Source organism: Bos indicus x Bos taurus, chromosome 16 (genome assembly GCF_003369695.1).
Source record: "Bos indicus x Bos taurus breed Angus x Brahman F1 hybrid chromosome 16, Bos_hybrid_MaternalHap_v2.0, whole genome shotgun sequence".
Lineage (NCBI taxonomy): Eukaryota > Metazoa > Chordata > Mammalia > Artiodactyla > Bovidae > Bos > Bos indicus x Bos taurus.
In genome coordinates this window covers 57,198,100-57,215,103 of record NC_040091.1, presented here as the reverse complement: position 1 = coordinate 57,215,103, position 17,004 = coordinate 57,198,100, and the positions used below count along the sequence as shown (strand labels likewise).

At 41.0% G+C, this 17,004-nt stretch overlaps 1 protein-coding gene across 1 annotated transcript in view; it reads right to left on the bottom strand.

Annotated features, from left to right (window-relative positions):
* Positions 1-17,004, bottom strand: part of PAPPA2 (pappalysin 2) — a 317,947-nt gene that overhangs the window by 97,194 nt on the left and 203,749 nt on the right. The gene's annotated exons all lie outside the window — the stretch shown is intronic.

Sequence of the window (17,004 nt, the reverse complement as noted above, 5' to 3'; positions counted from 1 at the left end):
CATATACCTATATCCAGTCTCCCCAAAATCCCCGCCCATCCAGGCTGCCAAATAACACTGAGCAGAGTTCTATATGCTATACAGTAGGACCTTGATGGTTATACTCTTTGAATATAGCAGTCATGCGGCACTAGTGGTAAAGAAGCTGCCTGCCAATACAGGAGTTTTTAAGAGACATGGGTTCAATCCCTGGGTTAGGAAGACTCCCTGGAGAAGGGCATGACAACCCACTCTAGTATTCTTGCCTGGAGAATTCCACTGATAGAAGAGCCTGGCAGGCTACAGTCCACAGGGTCACAAAGAGTCAGACATGACTGAAGTTACTTAGCACACATGCACACATATACCACTGAATATCAACACTGGCTTGGAAGAAAAGCTATGAAAAATCTAGACAGCATATTAAAAAGCAGACATGTCACTTTGCCAACAAAGGTCCATATAGTCAAAGCTATGGTTTTCCCAGTAGTCACGTACAGATGTGAGAGTTGGACCATAAAGAAGTCTGATGCCGAAGAATTGGTGCTTTTAAACTGTGGTGCTGGAGAAGAGTTTTGAGAGTCTCTTGGACAGCAAAGAGATCAAACCAATCAATCCTAAAGGAAATCAACTCTGAATACTCATTGGAAGGACTGATGCTAAAGCTGAAGCTCCAGTACTTTGGCCGCTTGATGCAAAGAGCTGACTCATTGGAAAAGATGATGCTGGGAAAGGTTGAGGGCAGGAGAAGCAGGTGACAGAGGATTGGATGGTTTGATGGCATCACCGACTCAATGGACATGAGTTTGAGCAAACTCCAGGAGATAGTGGAGGACAGGGAAACTGGGCATGCTGCAATCCATGGGATCACAAAGAGTTAGACACGACTGAGCGACTGAACAACAAATCAGAAATTGAGCCCATGACAGAAAGAAGAAAAAACTCACACATATTAAGCCCCTGCCACATGCCTAATGTGCTGGATGTTTCCAGGACATTATCTCATGGGAGAACTGCCGTCTGGATCTCTAAAGCTAGTCACGAGGGAATAGGAGAGACAGTTAAACTCCCCGGGGTTCGAGGGGACCCTGTCAGGACCATGACAGCATCAAGGATGTAACAGATTCCAAAGAGGGTTACTCTTTTATCAAGGCAGAGCCACAGAGATTAAAATTTAGAGCACTGCCCTCAGGCTGGGTGAATTTGAATCCTGGCTTCACCATTTACTACCTGTGTGATATGGTTGAGCTATTTATTCCCCAGGGTTTCAAGTCCTTCCCCCATGAGATGAGGACGATAACGGTGTGTCCCCATACGCAGCTGCTGTTCCTAGGTTCATTCTCTCTACTGCTCCACTGCAAATGGCCTTCATCCCACATTCAATGGCCTGTTTCCTATGAGTCACCCACATGTCTTGGTTTTCCTATGGCTGTACCTTTGCTCAATTTATTGAACCTTTTAAAAGGCCTTCCCATGGTATGGGGAGGGAGGAGGGAGGAGGGTTCAGGATGGGGAACACATGTATACCTGTGGTGGATTCATTTCGATATTTGGCAAAACTAATACAATTATGTAAAGTTTAAAAAAAAAAAAAAGGCTTTCCCACTCCAAGAAGCCCCTCCAGATATCTTCCTTCTTTGAATCTTGAAGGGAAATTTAAAAAATAACTTTGCTAACATTTCTTTTACTCTATCTGCATTATTGCCACAATTTTTAGTTAATGCATCCATTCTTTGATCCACAAGGCAATGGGTACACAAGTGTCTCCTAAATGCTGCTGAATCTCCCAACTAGACTATGATGTCCTTGAAGACAAATACTGACTTCTACCCACTTTTGTATTTACCATACCCTTCATTGTGAGAGATGCAACAAATGTTTGCTGAATTAAATATTTTCGTGTCATAGACATCAAAGTAAGTCAATGGCTATCAAAATGGTAAATTTGTTAAATTTTATAGTGATAGATGGGGATACAAAGTTAAGAACAATCATTATCAAACAACGATTCAATCATCTTGCCCTACTGCTTCATTCATTCATAAACATTTCCCAAGCACTTAGCGCATCGGTCTCAGTATTGGGATAAAATAAGTATGCCCTTAAAGAACTCATAGTCTAGTGAGGGAAAACAGCATGATACTTTTTATACTTTCTTGCTCATGATGTCTTTGCCAGTGGTGGTAAATCTTAATCAAAATGACCTCTGTGAATCCCCTCATCATTCATTTGTTTTATTTGCTCTTGAATTTTGTTAGAGGCCAAAGACTTTTATCAAAGAACTGGGCAACAGTATAAGAAAGTGGAAAACAAAATGTCATTGAATTGCACTTGAAATAATTGAGAATTGATTTAAAAAGCACTAGTCCAAGAAGTATGGATTTGATTTGAATATGCTAAAGTTGCTGCCTCTGATCTTGTACCCATGGGATTTAAACTATGTCAGTGACATTCTCATTTTTTTTTACCCATGCTTATCAGGCATAGGATGGAGGAACTGCATTTGAGTGGTATGCAGTAAATGTTTTTCTCCTGTAAACCCTGATTATTCTCTGGGATTGTGAAGTATTGCCTCAGACTCACTGCACGGAGCCTGATGAAGGGAGGAATATATGAGTTGAGGGAGATGGATTCTTCAAATTCAGCACTGCTAATTAGGTCTGCAATACAGGAAATAAAGCTTTGTCTCTGAGCCTTCATTCAGCCTCGCGGCATAAGGAATCTGAAACCTGACCATCCTTCATGGAATGAGATGAGAACCTCTCATTAGTGATGCTAAACAACTCCAAGTTCCATAGATACTACATGCCTTTGATAAGCACAAGATGTAATATTTCTTCAGTGTGTTAAGCAGAGAGGACTGGAAAACAGAGTCATTAACAGTTCTGGCTCATGTCAGCTCACTGCCAGGAAATTAATGTGAAATAGCACGTGCTATTTTCCAGTGACCCCATCCAATTCATCCTCAGTGTCATCACTGAGGACAAATACGTGCTGAGATAAGACACAAAACAAATACTCTGAATGAGCCTCCTTCCATCAAGGTGGTGTTCCATTGACTATGGTTGCTATGACTACCTGTGTGCGAAGTCCATCAGCACTGGCAGCAAGGGAGGCAGAACAGAACAGGGGATCACAGAAGAGGGGGAAAGGCATGAAATAAGACCAAGACAAAAAAAAGAAAAAGCATCAAACACAGACCTGTTTATGAAGTGAGAAATGGTTTTAGGGCAGCCGCTGCAAATTCTTTCACTAGCTTATATTTCCATTTGCTTCCTTTTTAAGGAATTTGTTTTATGAGGACGGTGTTTGTCAGGTCGTTAGCTTCTGATGGCATCTGGTACCAATTGTAGACTTCTCTGCCTTGCACCCTATCCCCAAAACCCCTTTTGCGTTTCTCTTCCACTACAAATACACTGCTTCTCTGAGTGAAGTACTGTATTCTCCATTTTCCCACGCTCCTGATACATTCTTCTTTCTGGCTACTATAACATTAAGCCCCAGTGTCATAATGATAATGTTGCTAGTAAACATAATTAGCCTTCAAACTTTTCAAAAGCTTTCTTCTTATGGTCTTTGGACACATGTCAATGAAAGCGGCAGCAACAAAGCCTTACCATGCGAGAGATGGGAAGTTAGGTATTTATCTTGGTTTGACATACAAAGAAACTAAAGCTGTTTGGAGTCTGGCTAAAGGCCACACAGAGAGTCAGGAAAACCCTCAAACTGGAATGCAGAGCTCTCACTCTCCAAGCCAGCTTAGACCACCAGGCCATCTCCCTGGAGATGAGTTGGGTCTCCTGTTGCTTTCTTCTCCATTCAGGAGCTAACATCATTGGCCAGGATGAGCCAAGAAGTTCCTTAGCAGGGTGGTTGGGGGGAAACGGTGGATATATTTCATGGTCGTTCTTAGTTTTGAGCAGTCTACTTTTAAGTGATAGCAAGTCAAATTAACGGTCTCTGTCCAGCTGCCTTTGTCTGCAAGATGCCCTGGTAAGCCTGCTTCCTCCTTGGGCAAGCTTACTCTTTCACCCATTTTTTCCAGACCGTTCCTGACACCCCATCACAATGTGTTCTCAGGTAAGAGTATGATACACCCAGTCAGACATGATTCACAGCTATTTCCATTTTAATGGGAGACAACATTTGCAGACTGAAGAATGAGTTTTTCATGGTGGAATTTTAAGTCAATAGGTCCTTAGAGATTACACTATGTAGATGGTCCCCTTACCCATCCTTCCAGCTTTGCTCTCTGTCTCTCCACTTCCCCACTATGCCTCTATTCTCGCTGTCTCTTCTGGTTCTCACTCCCCAAAGTCATTGCATTTGAGGGTTTTAGAAAACGCTTTCAATAGAGAAATTCTGTTGCAAAATGTGCGTTATACCTGGACTATCCTCTTGCATAAAATCTGCTCGTGGGTATCCAGGCACACTTCTAGCACCATCCTACCAAAATGATGTGTGTGTTTCCTTTGTGTTTGGGCCTCCGAATGATGCCTTGGGAAATCTCTGTTGGCAGAGTTCCATAAAAGAATGGCCCTCATCTGTCACAAGGCAGACATTGCCAACCATCATTGTGTTTTTGACTCACTTAGGCAGCATTTAAAAAATACAGATACCCAGGCTTTTCCCCCTGGAGAGTTTGATTTTGTAGGCCTGTGGTGGGATCCTCACAGTGGTGATTTTATTTTGCATTTCAAAGTTCTTGATGCTCATGAGGAGTGAAACACAGTACCACAAAGATTTGGATATGTGTAACCTGAAAGATAAGTCAACAAATTCCATAGCCCAAGACTATAAAATAATAATACTGATTCCAGAAGGAGAAACTGGTCCCACTGTTTCATCATTATGCTTTAATGTTTTCAGCACAAATTATCACATGGGAGCCATAAGACAGATCAAAAGTGTAAAACATTTCCCTAATTCTGAAGAAGCTTTCAATATAGTCAAAGAGAGAAAATAATTAAATCATGTGGTACCAATTATAAATCCATGGCTGTTCCAGAGAAATTTTATCATTGAATATGATTTGACCTCAATAAATTAATAGGATTTGGAAAGGCAAAAGAGATATGCCAGTAAGTTATCACCAATGCTTTCCAGACCAGACAGAACACAGCACAAAGCAACCCTCTAAAAACCTAGACAAAAAATCACCATTTCCTTTCCACTGAGAGCTAAAGAAAATTCAGTAGGTGTGGGTCTCTAATTTTGACTAACAAATTTAGAGAACCTATAAGAAGAAGAGTCATCATCAATATTTGATCCACTGAGAACTGAAGAAAATTCAGTAGGTGTGGGTCTCTTAAATCCTGACTAACAAATTTAGAGAACCTATACGGAAGTCCTGAATATTCATTGGAAGGACTGATGTTGAAGCTGAAATTCCAATACTTTGGCCGCCTGATTCAAAGAACTGACTCATTGGAAAAGACCCTGATGCTGGAAAAGATTGAGAGCAGGAGGAGAAGGGGATTACAGCAGATGAGATGGGTGGATGGCATCACCAACTCAATGGACATGAGTTTGAGCAAGCTCTGGGGTTTGCTGATGAACAGGGAAGCCTGGTATGCTCCATGGGGTTGCAAACAGTCAGACACAACTGAGCAACTGAACTGAACTGAACTGATATGGAAAAGCATCAACATCAGTATTTGATGATAGGCTTAGAAGCAAGTTTCCCAAATCTTCTCCTACCTTCCAAAGGTTGGTGAGGAAAGAGCATGGCTAACACCAGAAAGCAGACAGCATTCTCAGCAAAGAGCAGACAGACTCACCAACAAATCTGCCATGAGCTGTCTCCCAAGGTATGCCAAATAAGGCACATTAAAATTTTTTCCATTGCATGAGGCCACTAGAGGGAAGCTGGCCTCACTTCCAGCCAAGGGCCATACTTGGAAAGCTGGGTAGTTCCTTAGGAATAGGCAAAGTCCTGGCTTCCTCACAGCTTTGGTGTAAGGTTCCCCTGAGGGTCTGAGCTACCCATGAGGAATTTCAGGAGGTTGTGACACTATTTAGAGTCAGTCAGAATCAATAGTGAAACCTTATTTCTTCCATGTAGGAGCTAATGAGAAATTATGCACCAAAGACCCCATTTCTTGCATGTTACTGCTGGAGAGTGGAGAAGACCTTTAAAACTGATCTTAGAGGATAATTCAAGTGACCTTAATTTAAGTGACCTTAAAGATAATTCAACCTTAATTTTCCATTTTAGAGATGAGGAAACACCCTAACAGAAATGATGGGATATTTCAGAACTTCCTACCATACTCAGACTACAATATAATAACAAACAAACATCCAATTAAGCTTTAGCTCAAACTCAAAATCAGGATGACATCAGCTTGTGAACTTTTCTAAAGTCAATGTCCCACCTTCTCTCAGGCCTCCATTTTGATACCTGGAATCCAGGTTAGTTTAGGAGAAACATTCTGGTTTCTGTACCACAGTTTTTGAGAAATAGCCTAATATGATGGAGAAAGTAGTAGATCAAGGCCCACATGACTTGGGTTCAGGTCTTGGCATGTCCCTGCTTAGCTCTGTCACATTGGGTAAGTCTCTTAATCACTCTGGCCTTTTGTTTGCAAATTTATAAAATGATGAAGTTGAACTATGTTCTCTTAAAGGTCTCTTCCAGCTTTAACATGGTATTTAATATCCTAGATGAAGTGATGGTGGTATTGGGGTGGGAGTACAAAAAACCCATGAATGGGGAGGATGTGGTAGAGAACCAAGAAAAGAGTTACTCACAATCTTCCTTGCCCAGCGTAAGTTTTTTGCTTAATGTCCCAACCTTTAAGTTGTTAAGTTAAACAAAATATTGCAATTCATTTATCCAAGAAGTGTCACCATTGACCAAATAGCAATCCCAGTGGTTTCTGTAGAAACAACTCTTTGAAGGTTAAATAGTAAAAGAGGATCAGATGTCTCTGCGTTCCTTCACTGTTTTACTGATTCTTATTGAAATAAGAGGCTATGGGATAAGAAGGAATGTATGCTCTGGATTTGGCAGCAGATGGAAGAAGAATGTACAGAATGTAGAATGGACCAGAAGAGATGGAGTCCTCATTAATCATCCCACCACCAATAGGAAAACCAAATAATAATAATAACATCCATTCTTAGAGAGCTCTGCTGTTTCTCCAAACAAATACAAAAAGATATGGCCTCCTTTTGGCTCCCATTCTACCTCTTCCTCTCTACTGGTTCCATCTTCACTCTGTAGGACAAGAACCAGACTAAATGTCAAGTACATTTCCATTGGCCTTCTTGAACAGAACAAAGCCAGTACTTTGAGGGTTTTACTGAAAGAACATATTCACCAAGAAGAGAAAATGGATTCAAATTTTTCTCCTCTAAAGAATCTCATCTGACAGAAACAGGGGCATCTCAGTAATAATTCTGATTCTTCCGTCATGTGACAAAGAAATTAATATTGGACTAAGTAGACTTCTCCTTCCTGTATCCTGGGAAAGCAGAGGTTTTCTCTGCCCTTCAATTGAAGTCTCTGACCCAAAGTTGGCCCCTGAAAAGACCTCTGTCAGGAGACATGTCCTAGAATGTAACCTATTCATAAGTTCAGGACTGGACTCCAGTAGCCCCAGTACTGGGTAATTTGCTTTGTTCATTTCTAGTTCTGGGCCCAACTTTTGTCATGCCTGACTGTAATGCTAGAAGTCCCGTCCAAAGGCCCCCTCTTCTTCCCTGGTGGCTCAGACGGTAAAGAATCCACCTGCAATGTGGGAGACCTGGTTGCGAGCCCAGGGTTGGGAAGATCCTCTGGAGAAGGGAATGGCTACCCACTCCAGTCATCTGGCCTGGAGAATTCCATGGACAGAGGAACCTGGCAGGCTAGAGTTCATGGGGGTCATAGAGTCAGACACGACTGAGCGAATTTCATTTTCACTTTCTTCTAAAGTAAAACAGATTTCCATCACACAGCCAATATGTACTGCCTTTCCAAAGCCGTCTCACCAAGTTTCAGAACTGACAATTTTAATGTAGTTATAAAATATGTAAAACACCAAAAAAAGAGTCAAAGCAATTTCTGGCTAAGTAGCAAAGAATGTGCACCCTAGAACAGCACCAGGGAAGCATAATCACTCATCAGAAATAACGATATTAATAACAAACATAATATACATAATACATATCTATATATCTATATAATAAATATACATAAACATTTTTTCCCACTTGCAAAGGCAGGAACGATCTCCACATGGTGCGTTTCCTAATGAAGAGTGATCAATGGAACCCCAAAATGACCACACTGCTGACTCCCACTGCACCACCACTTCTCCTTGGGCATTCCTCCAGTTAAAAAATAAATAATAAAAGTATCCTTGGGCCTCAATTAAACTATTAATTCAGGAGTGACACTTCCCCAGACATATTCATAAGCCATAGCTGAGGAATGGTGAAACAGGTGGAGGTAAGTGAGGGAACAGCATAGTACTGTGAATAAAGTGTAATGCGGATGAGCTTTCACATATGGCAATCCTAGAACAGTATCTAAAAGGCATGAAGAAAGGGTAGCATGGCTTCTGCATGCTATAATATACAAGCTTTGTGTTGACTGAGGTCTTAAGGAGTCACGAGCTACAACCTTGAATGAGTCCCAAATTCATATATAGAAGTAGAACATAAAACATATGTCAGCCCAGGACTCTTCCCCTTGGCTTCTTTTGCCTATAAAGTTTCTAGACTCCTCAACAGAAGCCTCACATTGTTCCTATCATCTTGTAATTCAGGAATTTATCAGTCCTGGGTTGACACCAGATTTGGAATATTACTGCCTTCTGTCCTGTTGCAAGCATTCCCAAGCCTTGCAACATCAATGGCTCATTTGCTTATGGAGATAGGAAGGCCCAAAGGAGCAAAGAGACTTCCTAAAACTGTGTGGCGAGACTAGATGATGTGGCCAGATGTGAGAGGCAGGGGTCTGGACAATAGGCTCGCTACCATTCAAATCACCGGGCTTCTGCTGCTCTTGCGGTTATGGCTACACAGAACCAGACACAGCCTGAGAGTCATTCCAACCAGAATGCAGGGTCATATCTATCAACAGCCTGTTTGGCAGGCTGGCAAAACAACAGAACCCTGGAAATATTGGTTTGTTTTATTTTCTGTGCTTTCTCCATCAGCTGCCAATAATACCATTAGCATAGGGCTAGCCCTGAGCAAAATCGGGAAGCAGGTGATATTTTAAACTAATTTCTCATTTTGGCACCACTTTTCCTGCTTCTCATACTCCCTCAAACTTCCAGATGCCTACACTAGGTTGCATTTCAGCAGGGCTCTGGTCTGATTTCCAACTGGCAAGGTCTATAAGAGAATATCTTTGACATAAATAGCTGATAATGACTTAAAACATTTCTACTTCTATTAGGTGGTTATTGACTATTTTAAAGAGACTGCTGGAGATTATCAGGACTTAAAATAATTCCTAACCGTGGAGTTTTAGACACTATGATAAGACATTGGGAGTTAGCGTCCTGAAGTCATTGTTTTTAAACCATCTTTAGCAGTAGTCTCCAGCCTCAGGTCGTCCTAAGTTGCCTGAGCCTGTCCCTAGCACTGAAACTCAAAACCTGAAAGCTGCCACCCAACTGGCTCTAAGAATGTATCCCACTAGGAACCAGGATTTTTCTAGAATAGTCTAGCCATGTTCCTCACATTGGAGGCAGACGCTTTAACCTCTGAGCCACCAGGGAAGCCCAATAAAGCCCTAAGTGAGACCATGTCCGTGACCTTTCCATTTTTCCTCTATAACCCCATGACAGCAAACAGTTGAAAAAACTCTACAGCTCCCAAAGCAGATCTGCGGTTCACCAGACCTTCTGTCATCAGCCAGGAGAACCAGAATCCTCGCCAGTGGATTCTCCTGCTTCCCTCTTATTTTATGGACAAATAATTCTGGGAAGACGAAGTTGAGCAAGAAATCTAGGGAACAAGTGAGCAGTTATAATTCTTTTCCTGCTTAAGAAAGACAATAGATTCAATGTTAATTTGCTAAGCTGCTTTAGGGAAGAAGATAATCAAATGAATAGAAATATAATACATATTTCATTTTCTATAGTGCCTTTCCCAGCAGCAAGAGATGACACTTCCCATCATCCTGGAACATTAGAAGGAAACTCTCTGCTAAATAGAAAAGATGAAGAGCCAAAGGATAAATTGATGCTTTAACCTGCAGCCCCTAGCACAAAAAAAGGAAGTAGTCCTTTACTTTGTGAGGCTATCAGAAGGGAAGTGATTGGAATGGTTTACATAGGACTGAGTAGGGGAAGAAAGGGCCTGGCAAGGTGTAGGAGCCCAATCCAGGCAGAGAAGGAAGGGAAAGGGTCAGCATTTTAAATTTGAGCTTCAAATAACTGAAGTACAATTTGAACTGGTAAAGCAGCAGCAATGAGGGTTCCAGGGAATAATGAAGCATGAAGCAGAATGACGGACAATAGAGATGGAATGATCCTATTACCAAGACCAGGATCACAAACTGGTTATAGCAGGGATGCAGTACAAGGCGCTGAGCTGTGCTCTGGCTACATGTCCCTGGACTCAGAGCCCTCAGGGTTTTGAGGGCTCAGGACCTTATTATAATGTAGCCCTAGCTCTACCTGCAATCTACGCTGCAGCCAAGAAGACACCTTTTCACACCCGAGTCCCAGCATCTTCCAAATGGAAAAACATAGCCACTTCCTCCCAGAAATTATCTGGGGATTATTCAAGTCAAGTGAATTCTATGGAAAAAGTGCTTTCATTTCTACCACATCCCTCCAACCTCCCCCCACCCCAATCAAAATCCCATGTCTACAGAAAATTCTCCAGGGACAATGGAGGGTGACCCAGAAATCTTCTGTACTTGACTTACTGATGAAGGCCCTATCTTCACTGTCAGCAGATCTACCCTTTCAGGATTTGCTTTCTAAGGCTAAAGACATCTTTTGTGTCACAGTACAGGGATGTCATGGAAAGGGATCTGAAGACATGATGCAGCTGAGGCAGATAGCCTGAGGCAGCTTTAACCCTGCATGTTACCAAGGTTCACAAATTGCAAGTGGAATGTTATAGGTGATTTGGTGGTAGTTGATTGTTGGTTTTTCTCTTTTGATTATTTATTGTTGCAGTCTCTGCTTCAGGAGACAGGATCTGAAGAACAGAAGCTTCACAGAGAAAACAAAGGTGACTGAACTAGTATTTGTTGTTGCTGTTCAGTCACTAAGTCATATCTGATGCTTTGCAACCCCAGGGACTGCAGCATGCCAGGCTCCTCTGTCTTCCACTAGCCCCCAGAGTTTGCTCAAATTCATGTCCATTGAGTGGGTGATGCTATCTAACTCTCTCATCCTCTGCTGCCCCCTTCTCCTTTTGTCTTCAATCTTTCCCAGCATCAGAGTCTTTTCCAATGAATTGGCTCTTTGCACCAGACTACCTTATGTGTCTCCTGAGAAACCTGTATGCAGGTCAAGAAGCAATAATTAGAGCCAGACATGAAACAACTGACCAGTTCAAAATTGGGAAAGGAGTACAAGCCTGTACATTGTCACCTGCTTATTTAACTTATATGCAGAGTACATCATGCAAAATGTCAGGCTGGATGAATCACAAGCTGGAATCAAGATTGCTGGGATAAATATGAACAACCTCAGATATGCAGATGATACCACTCTGAAGAGGAACTTAAAAGCATCTTAAGGAGGAAAGTGAAAAGCTGGCTTGAAACTCACCATTAAAAACTAAGATCATGGCATTCAGTCCAATCATTTTATGGCAAATAGAAGGGAAAAAAGTGGAAGCAAAGACAGATGTTATTTTCCTGGGCTCCAAAATCACTGTGGATGGTGACTGCAGTCATGAAATTAAAAGATGCTTGATCCTTGGAAGAAAAGTTTTGATAAATCTAGGCAATGTATTAAAAAACAGAGACATCACTTTGCCAACAAAGGTCCATATAGTCAAAGTTATAATTTTTTCAGTAGTAATATATGGATGGAGAGTTGGACTGTAAAGAAGGCTGAGTGCTGAAGAATTAATGTTTTTTTAATTGTGGTGCCGGAAAAGACTCTTGAGAGTCCTTTGGACTGTAAGAAGTTCAAACCAGTCAATTCTAAAGGAAATCAACCCTGAATATTCACTGGAAGGACTGCTGCTGACCACACGAGTATCCATGCACACTAATTGGCCAGTCTCTGTGCATCCCGAGGCATTTGAAACCAAACCAGCTACACACTATTCTTTGATGACTCACTTTTTAATTATCTGATTCTTTTCTTCACACAAGCATGATTAACAAAGTATGGTAAGTATGTTAAGGCATATTTATGTCAAGTACACAGAAGTTGGGGCTGAACTCCAACTGATTTCCACAAGAACAGACTAATAGGAAATGTTTTTAATGCAGAAGATAAAATCTGCTTAAAAGTTGTTGCCTTGAATATAGAATCGTACAAGAGTACAATATGTGTTCATTATTTTCTCTTGACTTAAACTTTATGTGTTCATGTTCATTTTGCTTTAAGCAAATAGGAAAATGAAGATTTATGCAGATAAGAAAAAAAGGAAAGAAAGAGGAGAAAATCTGAGGATAACACTGCTCTTTACAAAAATATTTGTTTTTTTACCTAAAAAATAATACCTTTTTGAAAGGCACTATCATTTACAAAGTTGCTGCTGCTAAGTCAGTTCAGTCATGTCTGACTCTGTGTGACCCCATAGATGTCAGCCCACCAGGCTCTCCTGCCCCTGGGATTCTCCAGGCAAGAACACTGGAGTGGGTTGCCATTTAAAAAGTTAAGTCACTTCTCGCTTCAAAATGCAGCTATATAATTCAGTGAACATTAATGTTTTCCAAAAGACTGCTTTGTGTATAGTAAAATATACACAAACACATTTACACACATATAACTACATTTTACTGCACCCAAATTGCTAAAAACAATTAACTCTCAATTCTCCTATATTATGAGGAGTCAGAATGCAGGCTATTTTAATAATAATCCCATTTTTAAAGATTCTTAATAATTTTATGACTTTCTAGGAAACCCAATTAATATTACTGATTATTTTTCACTTTAATGAATACTATTAATTCCAGCTGAGCTATTGAGAAGTTGGCTCAGGCTTAGACAAAAGGGAAAATGAACTCGGGAATAAAAGGTAAAAATGGATCAGTCATGAAATGGATGTGAAGTATCTAGATACTGGAGCATAAAGAGGACATCCTCTGGTAAAAGGCTGCCTAGATAATCCACCTGCCAAGAACTGGGGAATTCCTACAAAGAAAGACCATCCTTTCAGAATCGTTGTTCTTCCCTTCTGATTTATTTCTGCATGTAAATTCCTCGCATGTCCTTGTGAGCCAAGCTGTCCTGTAAGTTAAAACTACATCAATACCGTATGTGGCTCCATCAGGAGTGAGGTCCTTGTAACTCCAAGGTCTAAGCACACAGCCAGCTAGTCCAGGCTAACGCATTTTGGCGCACATGATTCCAGCTTGTTGGAATCCAAAATCTTGTGTAATTCCCTCAACCTGAGTGCAGGTGGGACCAATGACTTAAGTCTAACCAGTTGAATATGGCAGAGGTGACAATGTCCCTTCTGATCATTATACATAACCTAAGACTGAAAGGTACTCTTGCTGCGAAACTCTCCCTTTGCTGGCTTTAAAGAAACAAGCTGCCATGCATAAGCTGCCCAGTGGAGAGGGCTATAGGGCAAGGAACTAAGGACAGGACCTGTGCAACAGCCAGCAGGAAATGGAGCCCTTAGTCGGGCAGCCTTCTGGGACCAAATGTCAACAACTGTGTGAGCTTAGAAACTGACTTTCCCCACAGGAGCTTTCAAATGACCTGACCTGGCCGACACCTCATTATAGCCTTATAGAGGATCCAGTTGAGCCTGGCCTAGAATCTTTTTAAAATTATTATTATTTTAAACTTATTTTATATTTGGGTACAGCTGATTATTCTAAAGGAGATCAGCCCTGGGTGTTCTTTGGAAGGAATGATGCTAAAGCTGAAACTCTAGTACTTTGGCCACCTCACGTGAAGAGTTGACTCATTGGAAAAGACTCTGATGCTGGGAGGGATTTGGGGCAGGAGGAAAAAGGGATGACAGAGGATGAGATGGCTGGATGGCATCACTGACTCGATGGACATGAGTTTGAGTAAACTTCGGGAGTTGGTGATGGACAGGGAGGCCTGGCGTGCTGCAATTCATGGGATCGCAAAGAGTTGGACACGACTGAGTGACTGAACTGACTGACTGACAGCTGATTAACAATGCTGTAATAGTTTCAGATGAACAGGGAAGGGACCCAGTCATACATACACATGTATCCATTCTCCCCCAAACTTCTGTCCCAGCCAGGCTGCCACGTAACATGGAGTAGAGTCCCATGTGCTATACAGTAGGTCCTTGCTGGTTATCCATTTTAAATATAGCAGTGTGTACACGTCTGTTCCAAACTCCCTAACTATCCCTTCCACTCAGCAACTATAAATTCATTCTCTAAGTCTGTGAATCTCTTTCTGTTTTGTAAGTAAATTCACTTGTATCATTTCTTTTTCAATTCCACATATAAGGTATTTCTCCTTCTCTGTCTGACCAACTTCACTCAGTATGACAATCCCTAGGTCATCCATGTTGCTGCAAATCTGGCCTAGAATCTTGAGTCTCAGAAACTGTGAGAGTGTAAATGTGTGTTGGTTTAAGCTGCTCAGTACATAGCAGTATTGCTGCATGGCAATAGAAAACGAATACACACATAAACCTGGCTTTAAGTTGTAACTTCTTTCTGGCTTATCTGTACTTCTAATCTCCAAGAGAAGGGAATATTTATTTCTCTGATTTTCTCTCCTCTGGGGACTGAGATTCTTTTTGCCTGGGCTAGGACAACATGCTGAAGCTGAAGCTCTAATACTTTGGCCACCTGATGCGAAGAACTGATTCATTAGAAAAGACCCTGATTCTGGGAAAGATTGAAGGCAGGAGAAGGGATTGACAGAGGATGAGATGGTTGGATGGCATCACTGACTTGATGGACATGAATTTGAGCAAGCTCTGGGAGATGGTGAAGGTCATGGAAGCCTGTGCTGCAGTCCATGGGGTTGCAAAGAGTTGGACACTACTGAGTGACTGAACAAAAACAACAAGGACCCCATAGGAGCTAGGTCAAAATCTCTTTTTCTAATGACCCCAAATCCTCTGGATTCTGCCCATAAAATTGCTCCACTCCAGATAATTCATTTCCTGAATTTTCCCAAAGTTCAAAGTATTTTTTTAAAGATTTATTTGCTTTGTTTATCTTTGGCTGTGCTTTGGTTTTGACTGCTTCATACTTGGTCTTTTCTCTAGTTGCGGCGAGAGGGGGTTACTCTCTGGTTTTGGTGACCAGGCTTCCCATTGCAATAGCTTCTTTTGCTGCAGAGCACAAGCTCTAGGGCACTCGGGCTTCTGTAGCTGCAGCTCTTGGGCTCTGGAGCATGGGCTCAGTAGTTGTGGTGCATGGGTTTAGTTGCCCTGAGGCATGTGGGATCTTCCCGGAGCAGGGGTCTGACCGGTATTCTCTATACTGGCAGGTGAATTCTTAACCAGGGAAGCCCCCAAAGTATCTTGACAGTTCCATCACTTATCACCTACTCCATCAAATGTCACAAGCTCACCTACATTACTTGGCACCCACATCTATATTTAATTTCATGTATTCCACAAAAGAAATATGCCATTTGCATAAATATATCTAAAATACAGGTGTTCTTTAATTATGCCAGCTAACCTCTTGTTATCCTAATCTTAATATGGTTGGAGGGAGAGGGTAGGATTTCCTGGGTAGTAATAGACAGGAGTATATTTATAAAATAGTTTTTCATTCATAAAATGGAAACTTTCTTTACAGAAAAACTAATTTGACTCTAGTCTTAATTTTGCTAATTTAAAATAAAGTGAATTTGTACACACTGAGTCTCAGTTTCCTCAACTGAAAAATGATTCCTGGCATATTGTAGGCACTTAATAAACATTTTTTGAATACTTCTATATTAAAATATAGTCTGCCCCTTTCTCTATACAGACACACACACACACTATATAGAATAATTAGTTTTACAAATCACTCTACATTAAATTTTTCAGAAGCCTTTCTTCTATGTGAAATAAAACACAGCAATATAAATACAATGTATACACACACACACACACATAAACATTCGTTGTTTTAGACCTAAATTGTTACATAATTCTGCTCTCAATTATCCATAATGATAAAAAGGATCAAACATGATTATATATAGTGAGTGAAAAAGAATGAAAGTGAGAACAAGAGAGAAAGAGAAGAAATAACTCTGGTTTCCACATGGATATTTGTTTTAAAAGATAAATGTCTTTTTCAGTTTTATAGTAGAATACTTGGTTTTAATAAGCTACAGTTTAAGGTAAACCTCAGAACCCACTACAGTTTTATATTTATGAGTATCTATTACTTGTTTTCCATCTCAATCAGAATGTGCACTTATACTGAATAAGTTAAAGTGATATTTTTACCTTATGTTTGCCTTGGACTTAAAATAAGTTCAAAACATTAAAAAGAGAAAATATAAATGTCCAGTTAGTTCAGTCTACTTAGAAGTTATATTGAAAACTGGTCTTAGCCATTGAAAAGACAGCTAACAAACAAATGAAAAGATGCTCAACATTGCTCATTATTAGAGAAAAGCAAACCAAAACTACAATAAGATACCATCTCATACCAGTCAGAATGGTCATTATCAAAAAGTCTGCCGCTGCTAAGTCACTTCAGTTGTGTCCGACTCTGTGCGACCCCACAGACGGCAGCCCACCAGGCTCCCCCGTCCCTGGGATTCTCCAGGCAAGAACACTGGAGTGGGTTGCCATTTCCTTCTCCAATGCATGAAAGTGAAAAGTGAAAGTGAAGTCGCTCAGTCATGTCTGACCCTCACCGACGCCATGGACTGCAGCCTTCCAGGCTCCTCTGTTCATGGAATTTTCCAGGCAAGAGTACTG